The sequence below is a fragment of the Moschus berezovskii genome, chromosome 4 (genome assembly GCF_049115385.1).
Source record: "Moschus berezovskii isolate FMDL1 chromosome 4, NW_MosBer_1.0, whole genome shotgun sequence".
NCBI classification, from domain to species: Eukaryota; Metazoa; Chordata; class Mammalia; order Artiodactyla; family Moschidae; genus Moschus; species Moschus berezovskii.
Window position 1 is genome coordinate 113,049,372 of NC_142463.1, and position 22,189 is coordinate 113,071,560.

At 39.1% G+C, this 22,189-nt stretch overlaps 1 pseudogene; it reads left to right on the top strand.

Annotated features, from left to right (window-relative positions):
• The first annotated feature begins 564 nt into the window (after nt 1-564).
• On the top strand, nt 565-4,932 carry LOC129540431 (large ribosomal subunit protein eL19 pseudogene; annotated as a pseudogene).
• Nucleotides 4,933-22,189: the final 17,257 nt, after the last annotated feature.

The following is a 22,189-nucleotide window of genomic DNA, read 5'->3' on the forward strand; positions in this document are numbered from 1 at the left end:
TATGGCAGAATATTAGTGCCATACTGTTAGTGCAGAATAATTTCTTCAATTAAATTTCCAAACTTGAAACTCTAGAGCCTTGGGAGAACTGGCCTATGGTGGGTTGCTCCTCCCTTGCCATATATATGACTAGTTAACTAGTGGACACAAGGGGGCCTAAGTGCTGGTGTCTCTCCTTCCCAGCCTTGACTCCTAAAGGCTTGCTTCCTATCAGAGCCTGTAACTAACTTAGGTCCTGCTGGGCAGTGGTCCTGGGTTTGCCACTTCTTAGGGGATAGGAAGGAGAAGGCAATGGCAAGCCACTCCAGTACTCTTGCCTGGAAAATCCCATGGACGGAGGAGCCTAGTAGGCTGCAGTCCATGGGGTCGCTATGAGTCAGACATGACTGAGCGACTTCACTTTCACTTTTCACTTTCACACATTGGAGAAGGAAATGGCAACCCACTCCAGTGTTCTTGCCTGGAGAATCCCAGGGACGGGGGAGCCTGGTGGGCTGCCATCTATGGGGTCATACAGAGTCGGACACGACTGAAGTGACTTAGCAGCAGCAGCAGGGGATAGGAATGGGCATGTCCAGGAGGAGTGGGGGCAATGTAAGTGTGCTACTGTTTGCATAGTTTCTTCTGTGCCACAAGTTATATGGATGTTTCTCCCCCCCAAAAAAAGGACTAATTTAAAAGTAGAAATTGTTGAATTTAGTTTTCTAAAAGTAAGACTTTCTCCTCAATAATGTATATACCCAACAAAATTAGTGGGCAAAAACTTGAGGGAAGTATTTAAAATTAAAAAAAAATGCGTATATGCATTTTGTACATATGAGAAAATATGGGAAACTTTTTAAAAGAGTGCTGAATGAATTACATTAATAAGGAACACATATAATACTTTGTTGAAATCAGAGGTGAACTTTAATAGCTACAGAAATGCAAATTAAGACAAGATCTCATTTTATACCATTTAATTTGCAAAATTAAAAAGCTGCAGCACCCCACTGTTTTCAGGGATGTGAAATAATTGAGTTGACCAAAACATTCGTTTGGGTTTTTAATGTCATGGAAAACCTGAAAGAACGTTTTGGCCAACCCAGTAAGTGGAAATTCCCGTGAATTGATGGTGATGAGGTAATTCTGGAGAGTTTGAGGTAGTAACTTGTCTAATGACAATCATATTGACCCTGAAATCCTACTTCTGATTATGAGTAATGGAAAATATTTACCCAGCTCCAAGAGGAAATATATGTAGAGATGTTTATCTCAGAGTTTTTATGGTAGTGAGGTGTTGGAAGCATGATAGATGTTCATCTCTATTATGGGATTCTATGTAGCAAGTAGAAACAACAGACTCAACACAGAGTAGTACGGAAGATCTTTAAAAGAGTGCTGAATGAAATAATATTAATAGGTGAAGTATATACAGTGTAATACCATTTGTGGAAATTAAAGTTGCGCATATCAAATATAGTACATTTTATAAGAATACCTAACAGGATAACATATTTATATATTAAAATGTGGGAAAGAGAAGGATATGGGGATAAACAGATTAATCAAATATTTCACAGAGAAAGACTGCTGGACCAAACGATGTCCATGAGGCCATAATGGAGGAGAATGATTAACTCAACAATCTGTACTTACGATTTCAAAGGCAAAACACAGCACAGAAAAATAAACATTGGAAAATATTTAATGAAAGAGTTAGGATGAGGGGTTACACCATGAGTAGTTTCTTCTCAGGGAAAAATATTGTATAATTGTATAATATTGTATAAAGTACTTGTATGTCTAAGAACTGTGGGTCCTTCCTGCTCCTGGCGTGGGAACCCCTCTCTCCCTTTCCCTTCTCCCGCCCCGTAGCGCTCCAAGACGGAAGCCAGGGATTGAGGGGAGCCTCTGTCTCGGCAAGAGAGCCATCCAGGATTAGCCCCTCCGGGGGTCTAGGTCCGAAGGAGCAAGCCCCAAAGAAGAGGTGGGCGGACCGCCCGCCCCACAGCCTCCCTCGCCGGGAGAGAGACACTCAGACGCAGCGGGGGTTCTGTCAAGGCAGTTCAGTTTTATTGGTGTAAGCTCCTCCTATCTATAGGCAAGCGCGGGGCAAGCTCGGGGTTTTTGAAAAAGGCTTTCCAAACACATTAAAGCATGTAAGGGGAGGCGTTCAGGAGCCAATCAGAATTTTATGTGGTTATCTGGGGCCGCGCCCTCCTGACATCTGTCAGGCGCCATCTTGTTGTGAGCACATGTAAGGCGCCCTATAAGAACAGAATAGAAATATCTGCAATATCAAAACACTGGTTGAAAATGTCAAGGTTTTTGTAATCAGCAAAGCTACAGATAGAGATAAGTTTCTATATTTTACCACTGGGTGGCAATAGAGATGAAAACAGCTTCAGCATCTTCAGTTCAGTCGCTCAGTCATGCCCGACTCTTTGTGACCCCATCTTAGTTATTCAAAAATTAGAAGTGTTAGACTCAGAGAGTAAAGAATCTGCCTGAAATACAGGAGATATGGGTTTGATCCCTGCATGATGAAATTTCCCTGGAGAAGGGAATGGCTACTCAATCCAGTATTCTTGCCTGGAGAATTCCATGGACAAAAGGAGCCTGGCAGGCTACAGTCCACAGGGTCACAGAGTCAGACACGACTGAGCGACTAACACTTGTTTCACTTTCAAGGCCCCGACATCATCAAACAGCTTACAAACTCATGCTTAAATACATAATAACTTTTTATATCTAAAAATAATTGAAAATTACTTACAAAAACACGCACAAAACCTCCTCACCTTTCTTGGTCATGAGGCCACAAGGCAAGTTCTCTCACTAGTTCTCATAGAGGAGAAGCTATTTGGTATAATAAAAGATGTTCTCAAGAAGTATTCTTTGAGTAAATTTCATGAGGTTCACAGGTATGTTTAAGTTTCTTAAAGTAAGGTAATCATGTCAGCCTAAAAAAAAAAAAACAAAACTATTTTTACACAACATGCAGGATCTGTCCATGGGAGCAGCTCTCTGATGTTCTGGAAAACTCAGTGGCAGTTTTGCATAACCTACATAAGTGAGTAGATTGTAAGTCTCCCATAAATATTGTTTATGTTGAAATAATTTGAATTATGTTTTTTTATCACTACAGACTTTTAAGTTATGTACTCTAACATGCACCTATGTACAACAGTTTCATATTATCTATTAAATGCAGAGAAGTAATATTAATAATCAGTGGATTATTACTAATACAGATGGAATTTGCAATTGGAAATTTTTGTGGCTTTTGGATACTTACTCCAGGACAGTTGTTTGAACTCAGGTTTGCTCCGAGGAGACTGATAGTATCTGTGGTGAGGACCAATATTCTTCTCGAAACATAATTTGTTTCTGCTCTAATACAGAGGCTTTTCTTGATCTACCTACAACTCTGTCCAACTCTAATATGCGACCAATTGCACTTTAAAGAGAATGCCAAAGACTTTAGAAAGAGAAATATTTAAAATGAGTATTAGCCCTAATTTGGGTATAAATTGTCCTGAGACAAACATCCACGGTTTTTGAACAATGATATTTCCAGATAACCTATTTAAGTTATTAACTATACATTTAGTACCTGCTGCTACTGCTGCTAAGTCACTTCAGTCGTGTCCGACTCTGTGTGACCCCATAGACGGAAGCCCACCAGGCTCCCCCGTCCCTGGGATTCTCCAGGCAAGAACACTGGAGTGGGTTGCCATTTCCTTCTCCCCATTTAGTACTTAAATAGATAGATATTGCCAAATTTGGTTATATGGAAGAGACTTAGTGATTGTCTCCAAGAATCTATCTTGTACTTCCTCAAGAATAAATCAGTTCCCAATTATAGCCAGCAGAGTAAGACTGCACCTCTTAGGCAACCTTTTAGCTGGCTGTGGTCATGTGCCTGTGGTCTGTTCAGCGTGGTGTACAGCTACCGCAAAGTGGAACTGAGGCAGTGTGGGGTGAGTATGCTTGGCTTATTCCATTTTTCTTACGCTGACTAAAAGGAGGATTTGATGAAAGAACCTCTTGAACCATTTCAGAGAACAGGATGACCTTTGGAATGAGGACCAAGCATGGTAAAGACCTGAAGAAAACAAAAAAGCAAAACCCCAAGCCCCCCAAACAAAAGAGCAAACTGGAACCAAGTCCCCCACATGATGAAACGTTATAACAACACTGAGCTGCCTACACAAGAAATATAACTGAATGTTTTTAAGGATTTTGTTGATCTGAATTTTCTGTCACTTACAGCCGAACTTGATCCTAACTAATCCAGATGTTCCTGAATATCAATGAAAGGTTGATAACTTTGGCTTTCCTTTTGCCACTGTGACAACAGTCACGATCATGCTCAGGCTTCAGTGTCCTCCAATGCAAGAAAAAGTGCTGGTTGGACCCCATTGAGACTAATGAAATATCCAATGCCAACTCCCATCAGCAAATCCAGAAGCTGATTCTAGATAGGCTAACTATCCAGAAGCCTGTCACTGTCACTATTCATTTCTGGGCTTGAAGCTGGAAAAAACACCTTGAGCTGCTGAAAGGGTAGGCATATGGGCATAGGTATGTGAAAGGGTATCCAATGCTGAATAAGGTATGAAGAGAATGAGATGAAGAGGATGAGAAGGATGAGAACTGCTCACAGACTACTCAGAAAATACCACAAATCTAAGAAGAATGACTGCCATACGTATCAAAGCCTGTACCTGAAAGTGAAGAGTAATATATTCAAAATCAAGTGTGTTTTCACGGAACATATCCATAAGCTGAAGGTGAACAATGCTTGTAAGAAGCTTCAGGCCCACAAGGCTTAGGCCTTTCAGATCTAAGACTAGAGAAGCAGAAAGGACTTTATAAAGAGGGCTCCAGGCCAGGAAGGAGGAAATCATCAAGATTCTGTCCAAGGAGGAAGAGAGCAAGAAATAGGTTCTACCTTTCTTGTCTGTACATGGTGGCCTTGGCAATTACGTAGATCATTCATTCAATAAAGCAAGTCTTTGTCTGCCTAAAAAGAAAAAAAAAAGGTTGATAAATTTGATTAAAAAAAAATTTTGCTAAGGCTAAATTAAATTTTTTCACAATAACACCTATGTTCAGTTCAGTTCAGTCGCTCAGTCGTGTCCGACTATTTGTGACCCCATGAATCACAGCATGCCAGGCCTCCCTGTCCATCACCAACTCCTGGAATTCACTGAAACTCACCTCCATCGAGTCAGTGATGCCATCCAGCCATCTCATTCTCTGTCATCCCCTTCTTCTCCTGCCCCCAATCCCTCCCAGCATCAGGGTCTTTTCCAATGAGTCAACTCTTCGCATGAGGTGGCCAAAATATTGGAGTTTCAACTTTAGCATCAGTCTTTCCAAAGAACACCCAGGATTGATCTCCTTTAGAATGGACTGGTTGGATCTCCTTGCAGTTCAAGGGACTCTCAAGAGTCTTCTCCAACACTGCAGTTCAAAAACATCAATTCTTTGGTGATCAGCTTTCTTCACAGTCCAACTCTCACATGCATACATGACCACTGGAAAAACCATAGCCTTGACTAGATGGACCTTTGTTGGCAAAGTAATGTCTCTGGTTTTTAATATGCTATCTAGGTTGGTCATAACTTTCCTTCCAAGGAGTAAGCATCTTTTAATTTCATGGCTGCAATCAGCATCTGCAGTGATGTTACCTGTATCTAATTTTATTTTTATCTGTATGTTTTCTAAGGCAAAGGAGAAAATGCAACTAGCCATTCCAAAATCTATATGAAAAGAAACATGTTAGATATCAGTGTGAACTTCTGGGAAAATGGTAGAAAGAAATATTTCATAATTTATCTCACTGAGATAAATCCAAAATAGAAAAAGGAAATTTCTCTGTGTTGAACTCAGAAAAGAGCTGTAACTTAAAACCAAGAAAAGTCTATAACTTATAAACAAAGTTAGAATAAAGTTTAAACACACATTTTCAATCATTTTAAATAAAATGGAGGGTCAATGGATGTCCATGGTTTAGGATAATGAGTTTAATTCATGAGAGAATTAATGAAGGTTACTGGGGCCTTTGTTAGAAGATAAGCATGGAGGAAAAAATCATTATGGAAATGGAGAATAAATTAATGTATGAGAAATGTTTGGCTTTAGAAATCAGGGAATGACAACATGAGATTTTGATCTTGCTAGTATGCAGTGGTTCATGTGGTTTAACATGGAGTTTTTAAGAAATTTTTAGTTAAAAATTTATTGTAGCATAGTTCATTACAATATTGTGTTAGTTTCAGGTGTATCACAAAGTGAGTCAGTTATATGTATACATATAGTCACTCTTTTTTAGATTATTTTCCCATATAGGTCATTATAGAGTATTGAGTATATTCCTGTGCTATTTAGTAGATTCTAATTAATTATCTATTTTATGTATAGCAATGTGTATATGTCAATCCCAGTCTCCCAGATTATTCCTTCCCCTTTCCCCTGGTGAAAATAAGTTTGCTTTCTACATCTGTGACTCTACTTGCATCCTGTAAATATGTTCATTTTTACCATTTTTTAGATTTCATATACAAGCAGCATTGTATGCTGTCTCTCTGTCTGACATTTCACTCAGTATGACAGTCTCAGTTCCATCCCTGTTGCTCTAAATGACATTATTTTGCTCTCTCTCTCTTTTTTTTAAATGGCTGAACATATGGGCCACATTTTCTTTATCTATTCCCAGCATAGAGATTTTTGTATGCTGTGTAGCCTTTTTATTGCTGTGGCCTGGACAGGCTCTAGAAAGACTTTGCTTCTAGTGTCCACTTGAGGATTACTGTGCTAGGATGCTGCTACTTAGGATGGCTTTGTCCAAGTCAAGTGGCTATTTTTTATACAGATGAGTGTACTAGGTCAGTTTCTAAGGAAACACACTCAGGTGCATTCAGGAGGCTTGCTGGGGATGCTCTCAGCAACAGCAGGACTGAGGAGAGGGTGAGGCTGAACTGTGCTGCAGATTCAGTAGAGGATTTAATCAAACTCACAGAGACTTCTGGAGCTAGGAGGACCCTTCAGAGACTTCCTAAGGGTAGGTAATGTGACATACTTTTTACTCACATATTTGATAGTGCTTTCTCCAGGGAAGGGATTATCCCTTGGACAAATCACCTCTTCCAGTGAAGGCAATTCCCAGAGAGGAGCATGTCTGTGAGCTGTCAGCAGCCAACACTCCCTGACACTGAGAAAACATGCATGCTTATCTTGAAGGGGCACAGGCCACAAAGCAAAGCTTAAGAAAATGTGCATGAGATTCTATAAGCAATGGCTTTCAATTAGGTTGCCTTTTTGAGGAATGGCTGAGGCAAAGAATCTGTTAAAGGAACCAGAGACTCTTTGATATGGGCTATTTTAAAACACTGGTACCAGTTTTTGCCCTTGTTTTCAGTTTGGACTAGGTGGGAGCTTAGATAATATACCCCAAGTTTTGTTCCTTTACTATATTACCCACTATAGAGTCTCAACTTGTTTGGTCCAGCTCAGTTGTTGCCAGGATTTCTAAGGCAGAAATTGAGGGTTACACATGGAAGGATGGTTCAGTTCAGTTCAGTTCAGTTCAGTCGCTCAGTCGTGTCCGACTCTCCGCGACCCCATGAATCACAGCACGCCAGGCCTCCCTGTCCATCACCAACTCCCGGAGTACACTCAAACTCATGTCCACAGAGTCGGTGATGCCATCCAGCCATCTCATTCTCCGTCGTCCCCTTCTCCTCCCGCCCCCAACCTTTCCCAGCATCAGAGTCTTTTCCAGTGAGTCAACTCGTCGCATGAGGTGGCCAAAGTATTGCAGTTTCAGCTTTAGCATCAGTCCCTCCAATGAACATCCAGGATTGATCTCCTTTAGAATGGACTGGTTGGATCTCCTTGCAGTATAAGGGACTCTCAAGAGTCTTCTCCAACACCACAGTTCAAAAGCATCGATTCTTCGGCGATCAGCCTTCTTCACAGTCCAACTCTCACAACCATACATGACCACGGGAAAAACCATTGCCTTGACTAGACGGACCTTGGTTGGCAAAGTAATGTCTCTGCTTTTTAATATACTATCAAGGTTGGTCATAACTTTCCTTCCAAGGAGCAAGCGTCTTTTAATTTCATGGCTGCAATCAGCATCTGCAGTGATTTTGGAGCCCAAAAAAACAAAGTCTGACACTGTTTCCACTGTTTTTCCATCTATTTCCCATGAAGTGATGGGACCAGATGCCATGATCTTTGTTTTCTGAATGTTGAGCTTCAAACCAACCTTTTCACTCTCCTCTTTCACTTTCATCAAGAGGCTTTTGAGTTCCTCTTCACTTTCTGCCATAAGGGTAGTGTCATCTGCATATCTGAGGTTATTGATATTTCTCCCAGCAATCTTGACTCCAGCTTGTGCTTCTTCCAGCCCAGCGTTCCTCATGATGTACTCTGCATATAAGTTAAATAAGCAAGGTGACAACTATAGAAGGAAGGATGGTAGGTTTTATTAATAAACATTTTAAAGGCTTCCCTGATGGCTCAGACAGTAAAGAATCTGCTTTCAGTGCAGGAAGCCTGGGTTTGATCTCTGGGTCAGGAAGATCCCCTGGAGAAGTGAATGGCTACCCACTCCAGTATTCTTGTCTGGAGAATTCCATGAATAGAGGAACCTGGCAGGCTACAGTGAATAGAGAGTCACAAAGAGTCAGGCACAGCTAAATGACTAACACTTTCACTTTTTTCAGAGGCCTTCTGCTTCTAGAAATGGTAGACTATCCAATTTGAACCAACTCTTTTGTCAAGGACAAGTAGAAAAAACAAGAAAATATGAAATAAAATCTGCCTCAAGACATTGAGGAACTAACAAAGGAGAAATAAATTCCTGGCTTAATATCTAGGAGAAAAGAGAAATTCACAGAATGAGTCTTATAGTTGGGCTGCTTTTCCACTGCGAGCATCTTCTGATTCCATGAGAGGTGCTGAAAATACTGAAAAAGCTATGTTTTAAGGAGTTGTTTATTGATGTTAGGAGAATATTGCTTTTTATAGTTGAGCAAGTATTTCTGACAATGGATAATATTTGGTCAATATATAATGCAGATATACAATGCACAGTAGGAGGCAGAGAGGAGGCCAAAAGGCAGAGCCAAATTTTTATGTTTAAATATCACTTGTTTTGCCATAAAATATGCATTTTACTCCACAGTACTCAGCAAGTGTTCATTCCTTCTTGATCTTGTAAGGGGTCACATGTCCCACCAGGATGACACTTAGATCTGGATCATGTAAACTGTCAATAATACATCATTTAATCCACATTCTTTTGTTTCCAAAATCTTCTGTAACTGTGCCTTGACTTCTAATGGGTGAAACAGTTCTCAGAACTTTCTGAGAACTTTTTCTGGGTTATAATCCTCAAATTTGGCTTGAATAAAATTTTCCATTTCTTTCTTAAAAAAACAAACAAAAAACACACTGAGAAGCTCATCAAAGCTTTCAATAGACTTACAAATCTTTAAACATATCATGGCCTAAACTTTGGGTTACAGTCTTAAAGGGCTGCATCTGAAGTCAGTGTAAATCAGAAGGAGTGTAACTTTGCAGAGACTGTAACCAAGTTTCAGCTTATTGTAATTTCTGAAATTAATAAGCTGATTTTGTATTGTCAATACCCACAAATGATTTTGGGAGCAGGCTAAAGGTGAAACTGCAATACTTTGGCCACCTCATGCGATGAGTTGACTCACTGGAATAGACTCTGATGCTGGGAAAGGTTGTGGGCGGGAGGAGAAGGGGACGACAGAGAATGAGATGGCTGGATGGCATCACCAACTCTGTGGACATGAGTTTGAGTGAACTCTGGGAGTTGGTGATGGACAGGGAGGCCTGGCGTGCTGTGATTCATGGGGTCGCGGAGAGTTGGACACGACTGAGTGACTGAACTGAACTGAACCGAACATTTTCCTAAGCTCCAAATTATCTGTATATTTTTGAAGTATAAATGATCAACACTAAAAAACAAAATTTAAGACAAAAACAAAACCCAAATGCCAAGAAACATAGAGACAAGGCAAAATGAATAATTTTTTTTTTAAGGCAACAGAGAACTGATACAGGCTTACTAGCATCCTAGATAATGAAGCAATCAGGCTCAGACTTTAAAATGAGTAAGCTTAACACACCCAAGAAGATAAAAACAAGACTGAGAGTTTTGGCAGCTAAATGGAAGTTATTCTTAGAGAGAAGCAAATGAAAATTCTGTAATAGAAAAATAAAATGATAGTAGCTAAAAAATGGATGAATATAGTACCAGATATCTGAAACTGAAGTAGCTCAGTCGTGTCCAACTCTGTGTGATCCCATGGACTGTAGCCTACCACGCTCCTCCAACCATGTGATTTTCCAGGCAAGAATACTGGAGTAGGTTGCCATTTCCTTCTCCAGAGGATCTTCCCAACCCAGGGATCGAGCCCAGGTCTCCTGCATTGTAGGCAGATGCTTTACTGTCTGAGCCACCAGGGAAGCCAATACCAGATAAGACCTCATTAAAGATGGAATTAGTGAACTGGAAGATAGATTAGAAGAATATATCTAGAATGAATTTTGAAGGAACAAAGGGTAGAAAATACAGAAAAGACAAAGTATGCAGCTGAGGAAATACCATATGAAGGTCAAATATATGCACAGCTGGTCACAAAGTGACTGAAGAGTGAATGAAGAAAATGGTAGAGAAGAAATAATAGGTGAGAACTCTCCAAAATAGAAAAATGGGATCAAGAATTCCAGTGAAGGAGGAGAAAATGAACAACAACAACAAAAAGGTCATAACAAGTGTTGTTGTTCAGTCACTAAGTCATATTCTACTGTTTGCGACCCCATGGACTAGTATTTTAGGCTCCTCTGTCCTCCACTAACTCCTGGAGTTCATGTTGAGTCAATGATGCTATCCAACCATCTCATTCTGTGTAACCCCCTTCTCCTTCTGCACTCAATCTTTCCCAGCCTTAGGGTCTTTTCCAATGAGTTGGCTCTTTCCATCAGTTGGCCAAAGTGTTAGAGCTTCAACTTCAGCATCAGTCCTTCCAATGACTATTCAGGGCTGATTTCCTTTAGGATTAACTGTTTTTGACCTCCTTGCAGTCCAAGGAACTCTCACAAGTCTTCTCCAGCACCACAATTTGAAAACATCAATTCTTCAGCATTCAGTCTTCTTTGTGGTCCAACTCTCACATCTGTACATGACTACTGGAAAAATCATATGGACTTAGACTATATGGACCTTTGTTGGCAGAGTAATTTGTTATAGTTTTCCTTCCAAGGAGCAAGTGTTTTTTAATTTCATGGCTGTACTCATTGTCTGCAGTGATTTGGAGTTCAAGAAAATAAAATCTGTCACTGCTTCCACTTTTCTCCCTTCTATTTGCCATGAAGAGATATGTCCAGATGCCATGATCTTAGTTTTTTGACAGTTGAGTTTTAAGCCAGCTTTCTCACTCTCCTTTTTCACTTTCTTTTTTTTTCAGTCAAGATATTAATTGATTGGATACATGAACAATTAGAGACTCTTTAGTTCCTCTTCATTTTCTGCCATTAGAGTGGTATCATCTGCATATCTGAGGTTGTTGATATTTCCCCTGGAAATCTTGATTCCAACTTGTGATTCATCCAGCCTGGCATTTTACATGATGTACTCTGCATAGAAGTTCAATAAGCAGGGTGACAATATACAGCCCTTTCACTCTCCTTTCCCAATTTCGAACCAGTCCATCGTTCCATATTGAGTTCTAACTGCTTCTTCTTGATTTGCATACAGATTTCTTTGGTATTGCCTTTCTTTGGGACTGGAATGAAAATTGACCTTTTCCAGTCCTGTGGCCACTGCTGAGTTTTCCAAATTTGCTGGCATATTGAATGCAGCACTTTCATAGCATCATCATTTTTTAGGATTTGAAATAGCTCAACTGGAATTCCATCACCTCCACTAGCTTTGTTTGTAGTGATGCTTCCCAAGGCCCACTTGACTTCACATTCCAGGATGTCTGACTGTAGATGAGTGATCACACCATCATGGTTATCTGGGCCACTAAGGTCTTTTTGTATAGTTTTTCTGTGTATTCTTGTCACAGCTTCTTAATATCTTCTGCTTCTCTTAGGTCCTTATGGTTTCTTTCCTTTATCATGCCGATCCTTGCATGAAATATTCCTTTGTTACCTCCAATATTCTTAAAGGGATCTCTAATCTTTCTCATGCTATTGTTTTTCTCTAATTTTTGCATTAGTCATTTAAGACGGCCTTCTTTTCTCTCTCTGCTTGCTATTCTCTGGAACTTTTCATTCAGTTGAGTATATCTTTCCCTGTATCCCTTGCCTTTCACTTCTCTTCTTTCCTCAGGTATTTATAAAGCCTCCTCAGACAACCACTTTGCCTTCTTGCATTTCTTTCTCTTTGGGATGGTTTTGGTCTCTGCCTCTGTACAATGTTACAAAGGTCCATCCAAACATCTTTAGGCACTCGTCTACCAGACTTATCTAATCTGTGAATCTATTCATCACCTCCTGTGTATAGTCATACCAACTACATCACAGTAAAACTACCGAAAACCAAAAACAAAGAATATTTTAACAATAGCCAGAGACTAGAGACTAGTTTTCTATCACTAAACTAGCATCTGACTTCTCAAAGAAAACAATGGAGGCCAGAATTGCATACAATACTGTTTTCAGAGTTCTAAGACAATGAAATTGAAAATCTAGAATCCTGTAGTAAGTGAGACTATCCATCAAAACTGAAGGTACATGTGTCTCTTTCAATTCTGGTTTCCTCGGTAGTCCAGGTTTGATGCATGATACAGGATGCTCGGGGCTGGGGAGGGGGGTGGGAGGGGCGTTCAAGATGGTGAACACATGTACACCCAGGGCAGATTCATGTCAATGTATGGAAAATCCAATACAATAATGTAAAGTCAATAGCCTTCAAATAAATTAAATAAAAAAAAAACAACTGAAGGTAAATACTGTTCTTATTTTTAGACAAGAGCAAACTGAAGCAATTTGTTATTAGAAAAGGAAATGTTGAAATATATTCTTTAGGCAGAAGATACTACAGTGGGATAGAAAAACTAATTATGATGTTAAAAGTCAAAATAGTGGTTACCTTTAGGAATGAGAGATGCAGTAAGGAGTGACATACGGAATCTTCCTAGGTATTAGTGATATTCTACATGTTGATCTGAATTACATTATATAGATGTGCTCTATTTGTGATATATCAATGAACTATATGATTGGGTACATTTTTGAAAGCTCAGCAAAAAGATTAAGAAAAGATAGGAGACTTTTTCTTAAATAAAAGCAATTCCTCCTTCTTTTTAAAATTGAAGTATAGTTGACTTACAATGTTGTGTTAATTATTGCTGTACAATAAAGTGATTCAGCTATACATATATATGCAATATTAAAAATATTTATTATAGGATATTGAATATAGTTCTCTGTGCTATATATTAGGACCTTGTTTTATATATAGAACGGAGAGCTCTCTATATAAAAGCTTATATCTGCTAACTCCAACCTCCCACTCCATCTCTCCACCTTGGTAGCTACAGTTTGTTCTCTATTTCCATGATTCTGTTTCTGCTTTGTAGATACATTCATCTGAGTCATTTTTAGATTCCACATGTAAGTGATATCATACCATGTTTGATTTTCTCTTTCTGACTTCCTTCACTTAGTACGGTAACCTCTAGTTCCTACCATGTTGTTGCAAATGGCATTATTTCATTCCTTTTTATGGCTGAGTAGTGTTCACCACTCAGTATAGTGACTATAGTCAGTATATATATATATACATACATATATATACATATGCTGCTAAGTCACTTCAGTCGTGTCTGACTCTGTGTGACCCCATAGACGGAAGCCCACCAGGCTCCCCCGTCCCTGGGATTCTCCAGGCAAGTATACCGGAGCTGGCTGCCATTTCCTTCTCCAGTGTGGGAAAGTGAAAAGTGAAGGTGAAGTCGCTCAGTCGTGTCTGACCCTTAGCGACCCCACGGACTGCAGCCTACCAGGCTCTTCCATCCATGGGATTTTCTAGGCAAGAGTACTGGAGTGGTTTGCCATTGCCTTCTCCGATAAATATATATATATATATAAATAAATAAATATATATATAAAGAAAAGATAGGAGGTTCTGCAACATCAATTGATATAATTTTTTCAATTGGTGAAAAATAACTAGATTCTGTTTTCTAAAACTCTATATGTATTACTTTATTATTATTTAAAAATTTATACTGAAAATCTTTTAGTGATGAAAAAATTATCTAATAAAGGAAATGAGTAGATGATCAGCAGAGTTATCATGTTAATAGCAAAAGGAAGTTAAAATTCCTTAACAATGTTTGAATACATAATAAATTTTTGAATAAAAATGAAATATGATCAATTATGAAACTGTAAGTGCTGTGGGGCTATGACTATTTTGAAAATATTGACATGCTGTAAATGAATACATAATATGCATGATTGAATGCTTGATAGGACAAAATCAAGCATTCAGAGCACCATCCAAGAAAATGTATTAGCATTCACTTCATTTGGCAGATTCTACATAAATTATGCCAACACTATCAGTATGATAGAACATTTATGCGGAAGACTAATATTTACAACAAATATCATAGTAGCACATTATTTAGGGGATGAAATATGAAACCATCAATTGAAATTATGGTAGATGTTATAGATCAAGCAATTTAAAAATTTTTAAAATATTTATTTATTTGGCTGCACTAGGTCTTAGTTATGGCATGTGGCCTTGGTGAAATTTCACAATTCCTTCTAAGAATGGATCAGTTTCCAATTAACACTGACTTTTTGGTACACTGAGGGTTCCTCAAATGTGAAATTTTCTGTAGGCATCACTTAATCTGGGACACCTTCATCCTATTGTCACAATTATTTTCCTCATTTATGTTGATAAGTTTACCTTCACTAAGTTCCTTTAGGTTCATATCTATAATTTCTCAACCAGGGGCGGTATCAACATTCCCCAGGTCTGCTATATTTCCTGTGGCTTCATTTAGATTCAATTCAAATCTCACTTCTAGCATTTTCATTTTCATCTATGTTGGCTGATTTCTTTTTTCTATTTTTGTCCATCTAAATGTCACATGGATTTATTATTGGAATACAAGGAAATAATGTAGGTACAGTTGACTTCTAAACAATCTGGAGTTAGGGGGCCAACTCTTTCTGCAGTTGAAAATCCATGTATAACTTCACAGTTGGCCCTCCAAAACCACAGTTCTACACGAGCAGATTCAGCTGACCTCTGATCATGTAGTACTGTAGACTGTATTAACGGGAAAAAAAAGTCACCTGTAAGTGGACTCATGTAGCTCAAATCACATAATTCCGGGGCCAACTGTATACACTTTGCTATCTGTGTGTGGAATCAATAGGCACTGACAAGCTTTGAAAGAAGTGTTGTGATTGATCACTGATGTCATTGGTTACTGATTGCACATTTATTATTTCCACTGTCTTTCACAGAGTGAAGAGCTACTAGTAAAGTGTGTGCTTTATTCAATTACTAGTATTTAATATACTGTGGTAACTGAAATTTGAACCATGTTGTTGGGGATTTGGCATTATTTAAATAAACCATGGTAGCTGAAATCTTTATATATTGAAATTGCATAAAGCAAGGACAGCATATATTAGAAAAATTAAAAAAAAATTGTGTTGGTTATGGATCCCTTGAATTCAGCTCTGTGTTTACTTTTGCCAAGTGAAGGCTCTGAAACCTTTTAAAAAATTGGCTATGAGATACTTAATGTTTAAAAGACACAACAGAAATGACAATAACTTTTTATTTTGAAAGGCTGACAAGGATATATTGTACAACACAGAGAGTATAGCCAATATCTTATAATAACTACAAATGGAGTATAACATATAAAAATTCTGAATCACTATATCATATGCCTGTGATTTATATACAGTTTTATGTAAACTGTACTTCAGTTTTTTAAAAAAGCTGAAAAAATACCAGAAGTAATATATCATCCAAAGAAATAAGGAAATATAAAAATTATCATCTTACTTAGAGAGCATGGCAAGGTAATTCAATCTGTTGTTTAGCATAAGTTGATCAGAATTGCTTTTCTTTTTTAATTGGTTGTTTAGAAAAGGTTTTGTGCATTCTGTGCATGCTCAGTCACTTCAGTCATGTCCAATTCTTTGCATACCCATGAGCTGTAGCCCACCAGGCTTCTCTGTTCATGAGATTCTCCAGGTGAGAAAATTGGAGTGGGTTGCCATGCCCTCCTCCAGGGGATTTTCCCAACCCAGGGATCAAATGCACGACTCTTATGTTTTGTACATTGGCAGCTGGGTTCTTTACTACTAGTCCTACCTGGGAAGCCCCAAAATGTCCCATGACAACTTTCATTTTGGGAGGGGGGGTGATCTCAAGACGTTACCTCCTCACCCATGTGGCTACTATAGACATAAATCTTGGGAACCAACTCATGACAATGCCCTGGGAAGCCTAAGTGTCAGCTTCCATTTCCCACTCTTATCTTCAATGTCTTATTTGAGTTCCTTCTTAAAGATTTTATTCATCTTGTGAGGTCAGCATATGCATGTATTAATAATTTACAAAGCTATAGCTTACTTGATATACCTCTGTCTTGTGGTAGTTTTTTCTTGTTCATTTCTTGGCTTTTATTTTATAAAAAAAGCATTTTGCCTGTTGTTAATATATTTACACAAAGAAAACTTAAGGTCCAGTGATAAGGCAATGCTTTAGGTTTCAAAATTTAACCAAGGTGGTGGGCAGCACTTAGAATGGATTGGATAGGAAAGAGTGGTGATAAAAGAGAGAAGAGGTCCAGGGCACTCAGGTTAAAGGTAAATAGAGAATATTATAGAACCATAGAAAAGAGGTCCAGGAGGTAGAGAAAGAAAAGACTATGTAAATAAAAATAAATGTAAATACAAACCAAGTCAAAAAATATTAGATTTGAAGCGGAATTGGAGAATGTAAAATTCTTTTAGTGCAGTCATTTTACAGTGGGAGACACTGAGACCCTGGGCAATAATCAGTGTATTCTAGTAAGAAGTTTATCCTGGATCTCAGGGTGGTACCCTTCCCACTGCTGTAGATGTGAGAGGCAGGAGGACCCAGAACAGAAGCAGAGACTGCTGCTGGAAGCCAGGAAGGGGAGAGAATCACTTGAAGAAGTGCTGATGGTGAAATGAAAGACCGGTAAAAGGCATGTGTTATGGGAGGAAGTGTGGTTTCTTGAGCAGGGAAGTGGGCAGAGGGTGAGGTTTCTGCTGGCAAAGAGGGGATGCTGGAGTAGACTGTGACATTGTGGGGTGGGCACGTGACAGTGGAGTGCTGAGGACAATGATCTCTAGCGGGGAAACCACCCACTGACGTGAGCTTGGTGGAGGGCCAGGTAAGAGCCCAGGCAAAGCTGAGCGTGAGGACACCAGTGGCCTAGGCACCAATGGGGTGAGAAGAGGGAACGTGGGGAATGCTGGTGACAGAGGAAGAGCACTGGGATCCCCCACGATGGGCAAGGACCCTTAGGCAGGATGCATTCTTTTTAATATTTATTTGCTTATGTGGCTACCTTGGTTCCTCCTTGTGGTGTGTGAGTCTTCGTTGCATCACGTGGGATATTTTGTTTCTGTGCATGGACTCTCTAGTTGTGGTGTGCGGGCTTAGTTGCTCTGCAGGATGTGGGCTCTTAGTTCCCTGATCAGGGGTTGAAACCATGTCTCCTGCACTGCAAGGTGGATTCTTAACCACTGGCCCACGAGGGAAGTCCCAGGTTGGATTTTAATCAGGATGTCCCACCCATATCAGATTATTCTGTGGGGATCATGTGTGCCTAGAGAGCTTATATAACCACCTCGTTCTCTCTCTGTTCCCCTTCATACAGATTTCAAACTCTTGCATATATGTTTATAAATGTTCCCTGATATGAAGCCTCAGCCCTTTTTGTTGGGTAATGATACATTAATATATGAACCTTTGTGTATAAAACTGACATATATAGGAGTTTGGATTATTTTTATGAAAGTAAATGAGCTATTTAAAGCATGACCTTGACATGATGAGGTTTGCTTTTTTTTTATAGCAAGGATGACCAGAGGGCTGAAGAGATAGAGAGAGGGTTTAGATTGCATTGTCCAGATAAGGGGTCGTGGCCTTGACCTGGGTCACGTATGATGAAAGCAAAACTAAACAATAGTGAGGTTAGAGAGGAAGGGGCATCTTTTATAGATTATGGAGACAACTGCCGTGGTGACTGTGAAGAGTAAAGGAGAGATAAGTTTTCAAAAAATGCAGGTTTCTAGGTTTCTGTTTGGATGAGTGGATGGGTATTGTCATGTCAGGGGGTGGAGCTGATGCCATCTTATTTCCCTTAAATATTTTTGTTTCTTTTCTTATTCCTATTCTTTCCCATGACAATAGAGTGAATTAGCTCACTGGTGACTCCAGGAGAGAAACTGGGTTTGTGATTTGTCTCAACAGCTTCTTCCTGCTCTTTGTCTCTGGATCCAAGCTGCTCTCAGAAGTGGCAGCTCTGGTCTCTCCTCCATCCCACGACTTGATCAGAAACAGACCCTCAGGTGGGGGTGCTTGGAGATTTTCCAGAATTGCCTGGACTAAATGAGTGTATTAGTCTGCCTAGGCTGCATAGCAAAACACACAACCTGGGTTGCATAAAACCACAGACGTATTTTTTCATAATTCTTGAGAAGTCTGGTGAAGGTTCTCTTTTTGGCTTGCTTATGGACAGCCACCTGTTTGATATGTGCTAATGTGACCTTTCCTCAGTGCACGTGGTGAGCGGGGTTGAGGGAGAGGAGAAAGAGAGAGAGGGAGAGAGAGAAGGCGAGAGTTCTCTGGTGTCTCTTCTTAAAAGTTCCCACACTCAGGACATTATTTAACCTCAATTATCAATACTTTCTTAGAGGCTTCATTTTTAAATATAGCCATAAGGAAGTTAAGGCTTCAACATGTGGATTTTGGGGCTTGAACAAAAGCAATTTATAAGAGTGAGTAAGGACACTTCAATTTTCAGTGCCAGCAAGATTACTTGGACTACACACTTAAGGAAAATTCTCTAGAAAGTCTACCAGAAATTAAATTGACATAAGATCCACATATCTCATCCTCTGTATCTGTATCTCATTTGGTTCTGAATTCAGGAGGAGGGAAACAATACTAGTTACTGGGTTCTATAATGTTGTAACTGAGCAGGACCCTGCAAGGCCTTTCTGCGAACAACCCGGGTGTTCTCTGCTTTTTGTCTGTAGAAAAGCTTTCGCCTCCTAGGCCGTCTCTGAATTCCCAAGGGCAAACTTAATTGGAGAAGTGAGGAAATGCAGAAACAAAGGAAAATAGTCAAGCATGACAAGATAATATTATAGTTTAGCTATAAAACAAAGTCAACAACCTTTAATTCCTCCTCAAGGGACATAGATAATATTCCAAACCATATCCTTGTGCAATTTTGCAGATGCTCAAACGTTTGTCAGGTGGAAGAAGTTAACTGCAGGCTGACCACCAACAGGTAAATCCCAGACTAGTTGGAACCAGAGGTTGATGATTTTAATTGCTGAAATGCCACCCAGTTACCTCATCATCAACCCGTCAGAAGGGTGTGCACAAGCTGATCATGCACCTGGAGACCTCCTCCCTCATTCAGTCTCTAAAAAATCATTCCTTGAAAGCCTTCAGGGAGTTCAGGTCTTTCGAGCATGAGTTGCCCATTCTCTCCTTGCTTGGTCTCATGCTGGGCACCTTGCAATAAATGCTGTATTTTCCTTCACCATTTCACTCAATGTCAGTAGACTGATTTTACTGTGAGTTGGACAAGTGGACCCAAGTTTGGTTTGGTAACAATATTAACCAGTAAAGCTAGTTGTGTTGCAGTTGTAAATAAATCTGAAAATCTTAGAAGCTAAAGACAACAAAGTATATTTCTCATGCAAGCAAACCTCATGTAGGCCGGACAGCCCTTTTTCCTGTATCTACCATCTGGAACAGGTGACCTGCAGGCTGGCACTGCATGGCAAGATGATCAGCCGCCATTGCTTACATAGTCAGGCTTGGAGGAAGCTACATCTCCAGCACACTGCATTTCATTGCTCAGAACTCAGTAACATGGCCTTGAGTCAATTACAAGAGAGAAAAACAGAGGCATTTTAAGAGTAGGTCACTAGGCAGAAAATATGGTTAACATGTAGCATTAATAGCTATAGCTTCCTAAAATCGCAAACTAAGTGCTTGCTAATGACAAGAAGATTCAATAAAGATAAGATCTGATGCTTGTGAGTGATTTGGGTGGGGCTTAAATTGCGTTTGGTTCTTGGAGGTGTTTGGAGCTCAAAGAGGTTGCCAAATATCTGTATCCAGAAGTCAAGGAAAGCATGGAAACAACCCCATGTTAAGTTGCCCCTCCCATTGTTCTTGCTGAGGTTCAGGTAGTTCTTGGAATAGCTTTTGTTTCGTATCTTTGGTGATTTTCTAGAAATCTAAAATTGGTTATTTTGAAAATTTTGTCCAACTATTATTATCAATATTTGGAGAAAGGATTTACTGAGCTCCTAACTCTGATATTCAGGATGTCCTGCTCCACACAGACATTTAATAACATGATAAATTGAACGAAAAGAGTTTCAATTCCTAAAAATTAAAGCGAAATGCAACAAGGAGCATAACTGCTTAAAACGTTTGTAACACACCCAGAAGGGTGATTTAAAGCATAAAAATTTATTTGTCTCCAGGGGATACACTGTAGGGTAAGAAAACAAGTCTTAAATTACCCCACATCATATTTTTGGTGGTAGGGTTTTTATTGTTATTCTAAGACTATCATGTGTATATAGGCTAGTGAGATAGTGTACAGTGGGTCAGGTAGATGGTATAGTGTATAGTGAGATTAGGTGAGTACATAATTGTGTTGATTCGCTGGGAACCAGGATTTTCTTTGTGGAGAAGAGAAGTTGATGTGAGATGGATGAATAAAACTGTAGTTTTAAACTTGAAATATACATAAAAGTATAAAGTATATTTATTGCAAGTATAAATTAAAAAATCATAATATATAGACTTTAGAAAAAAGTCCTAGCTACTTCAAAGTCCCCCAAACCAATGCTTAGGACTCAGATTATGGTTTCCACATATTATTTTCCCATTGAAAGTCACCAAAGCATCTTGGAGAAATGGCTAATTTCTAGTTTGGGGTAGGAAGCTTCTACAAGAGTCTGGAACAACTTTGCTGTACCAGAAGGTAAAGGGAAGCTCAATGATAAAGGCATGTTGAAAGGATTCATAAGTGACTGTCTTTAAAAGGCTCCCATGTCACAGCTGGGACAGTTTGAACCTCAAGAAAAACAATGGCCAGGATAGATTCAAGTATTTTTAATATGCTGAAATTCATGAGTGTTCAATAATGCAAAAGCTTACCCATTTTTCTCCTAGGAAGCGGTGTAAACAATTCATTATCTTGAAAATTGATAAATATATGGAAAGAATCAAGTACTCATTCTGCCTTTGGTTACCTCAGGGTAATGAGCTAGTTTTTTAAAATGAATCTTTTTTAGAAATATTCTAACTTGGAAGACATGACACCTTCACACATCCCCTAAAGAAGTACCAGATCTAGGTCAGTTGTTCCTGAGGTTTGTTCAGGGACACTTGCCGGCTCCTGACATGAGTTCAAAGCTATTTTTTATACCTACACCAAGATGTTATTTTAGTGTACATTGTTTTCCAGAGACTATAGGACATCAGATTGTATTTGACAGCAGATATGGAAATATAGCTGTGTTCTACTAAGTCAGATGTTCAAGAGAATTGCAAAGAGCATTTAAAAGTTCTCTATTACTATATTTTTATTTTGAATAGTTAATAATGTATATTTTAAAATGTTAATTTTTACCCCTAATGTGGTATGCATCTATTATATATGTATGTATGTATCTATCCACCCATCTAAAATTCCATCCCTCACACATTGTTTGTGGGAATGTAAGATTGTACAGGTGCTATGGAAAACTGAATATTACACAAAATTAGACACTGAGGAAATCGTTTCACTCAGCAATTCCACTTCTAGGTGTAATACCCATAATGACTGAAAACAGATGTTCAAACAAATATTTGTACATGGAG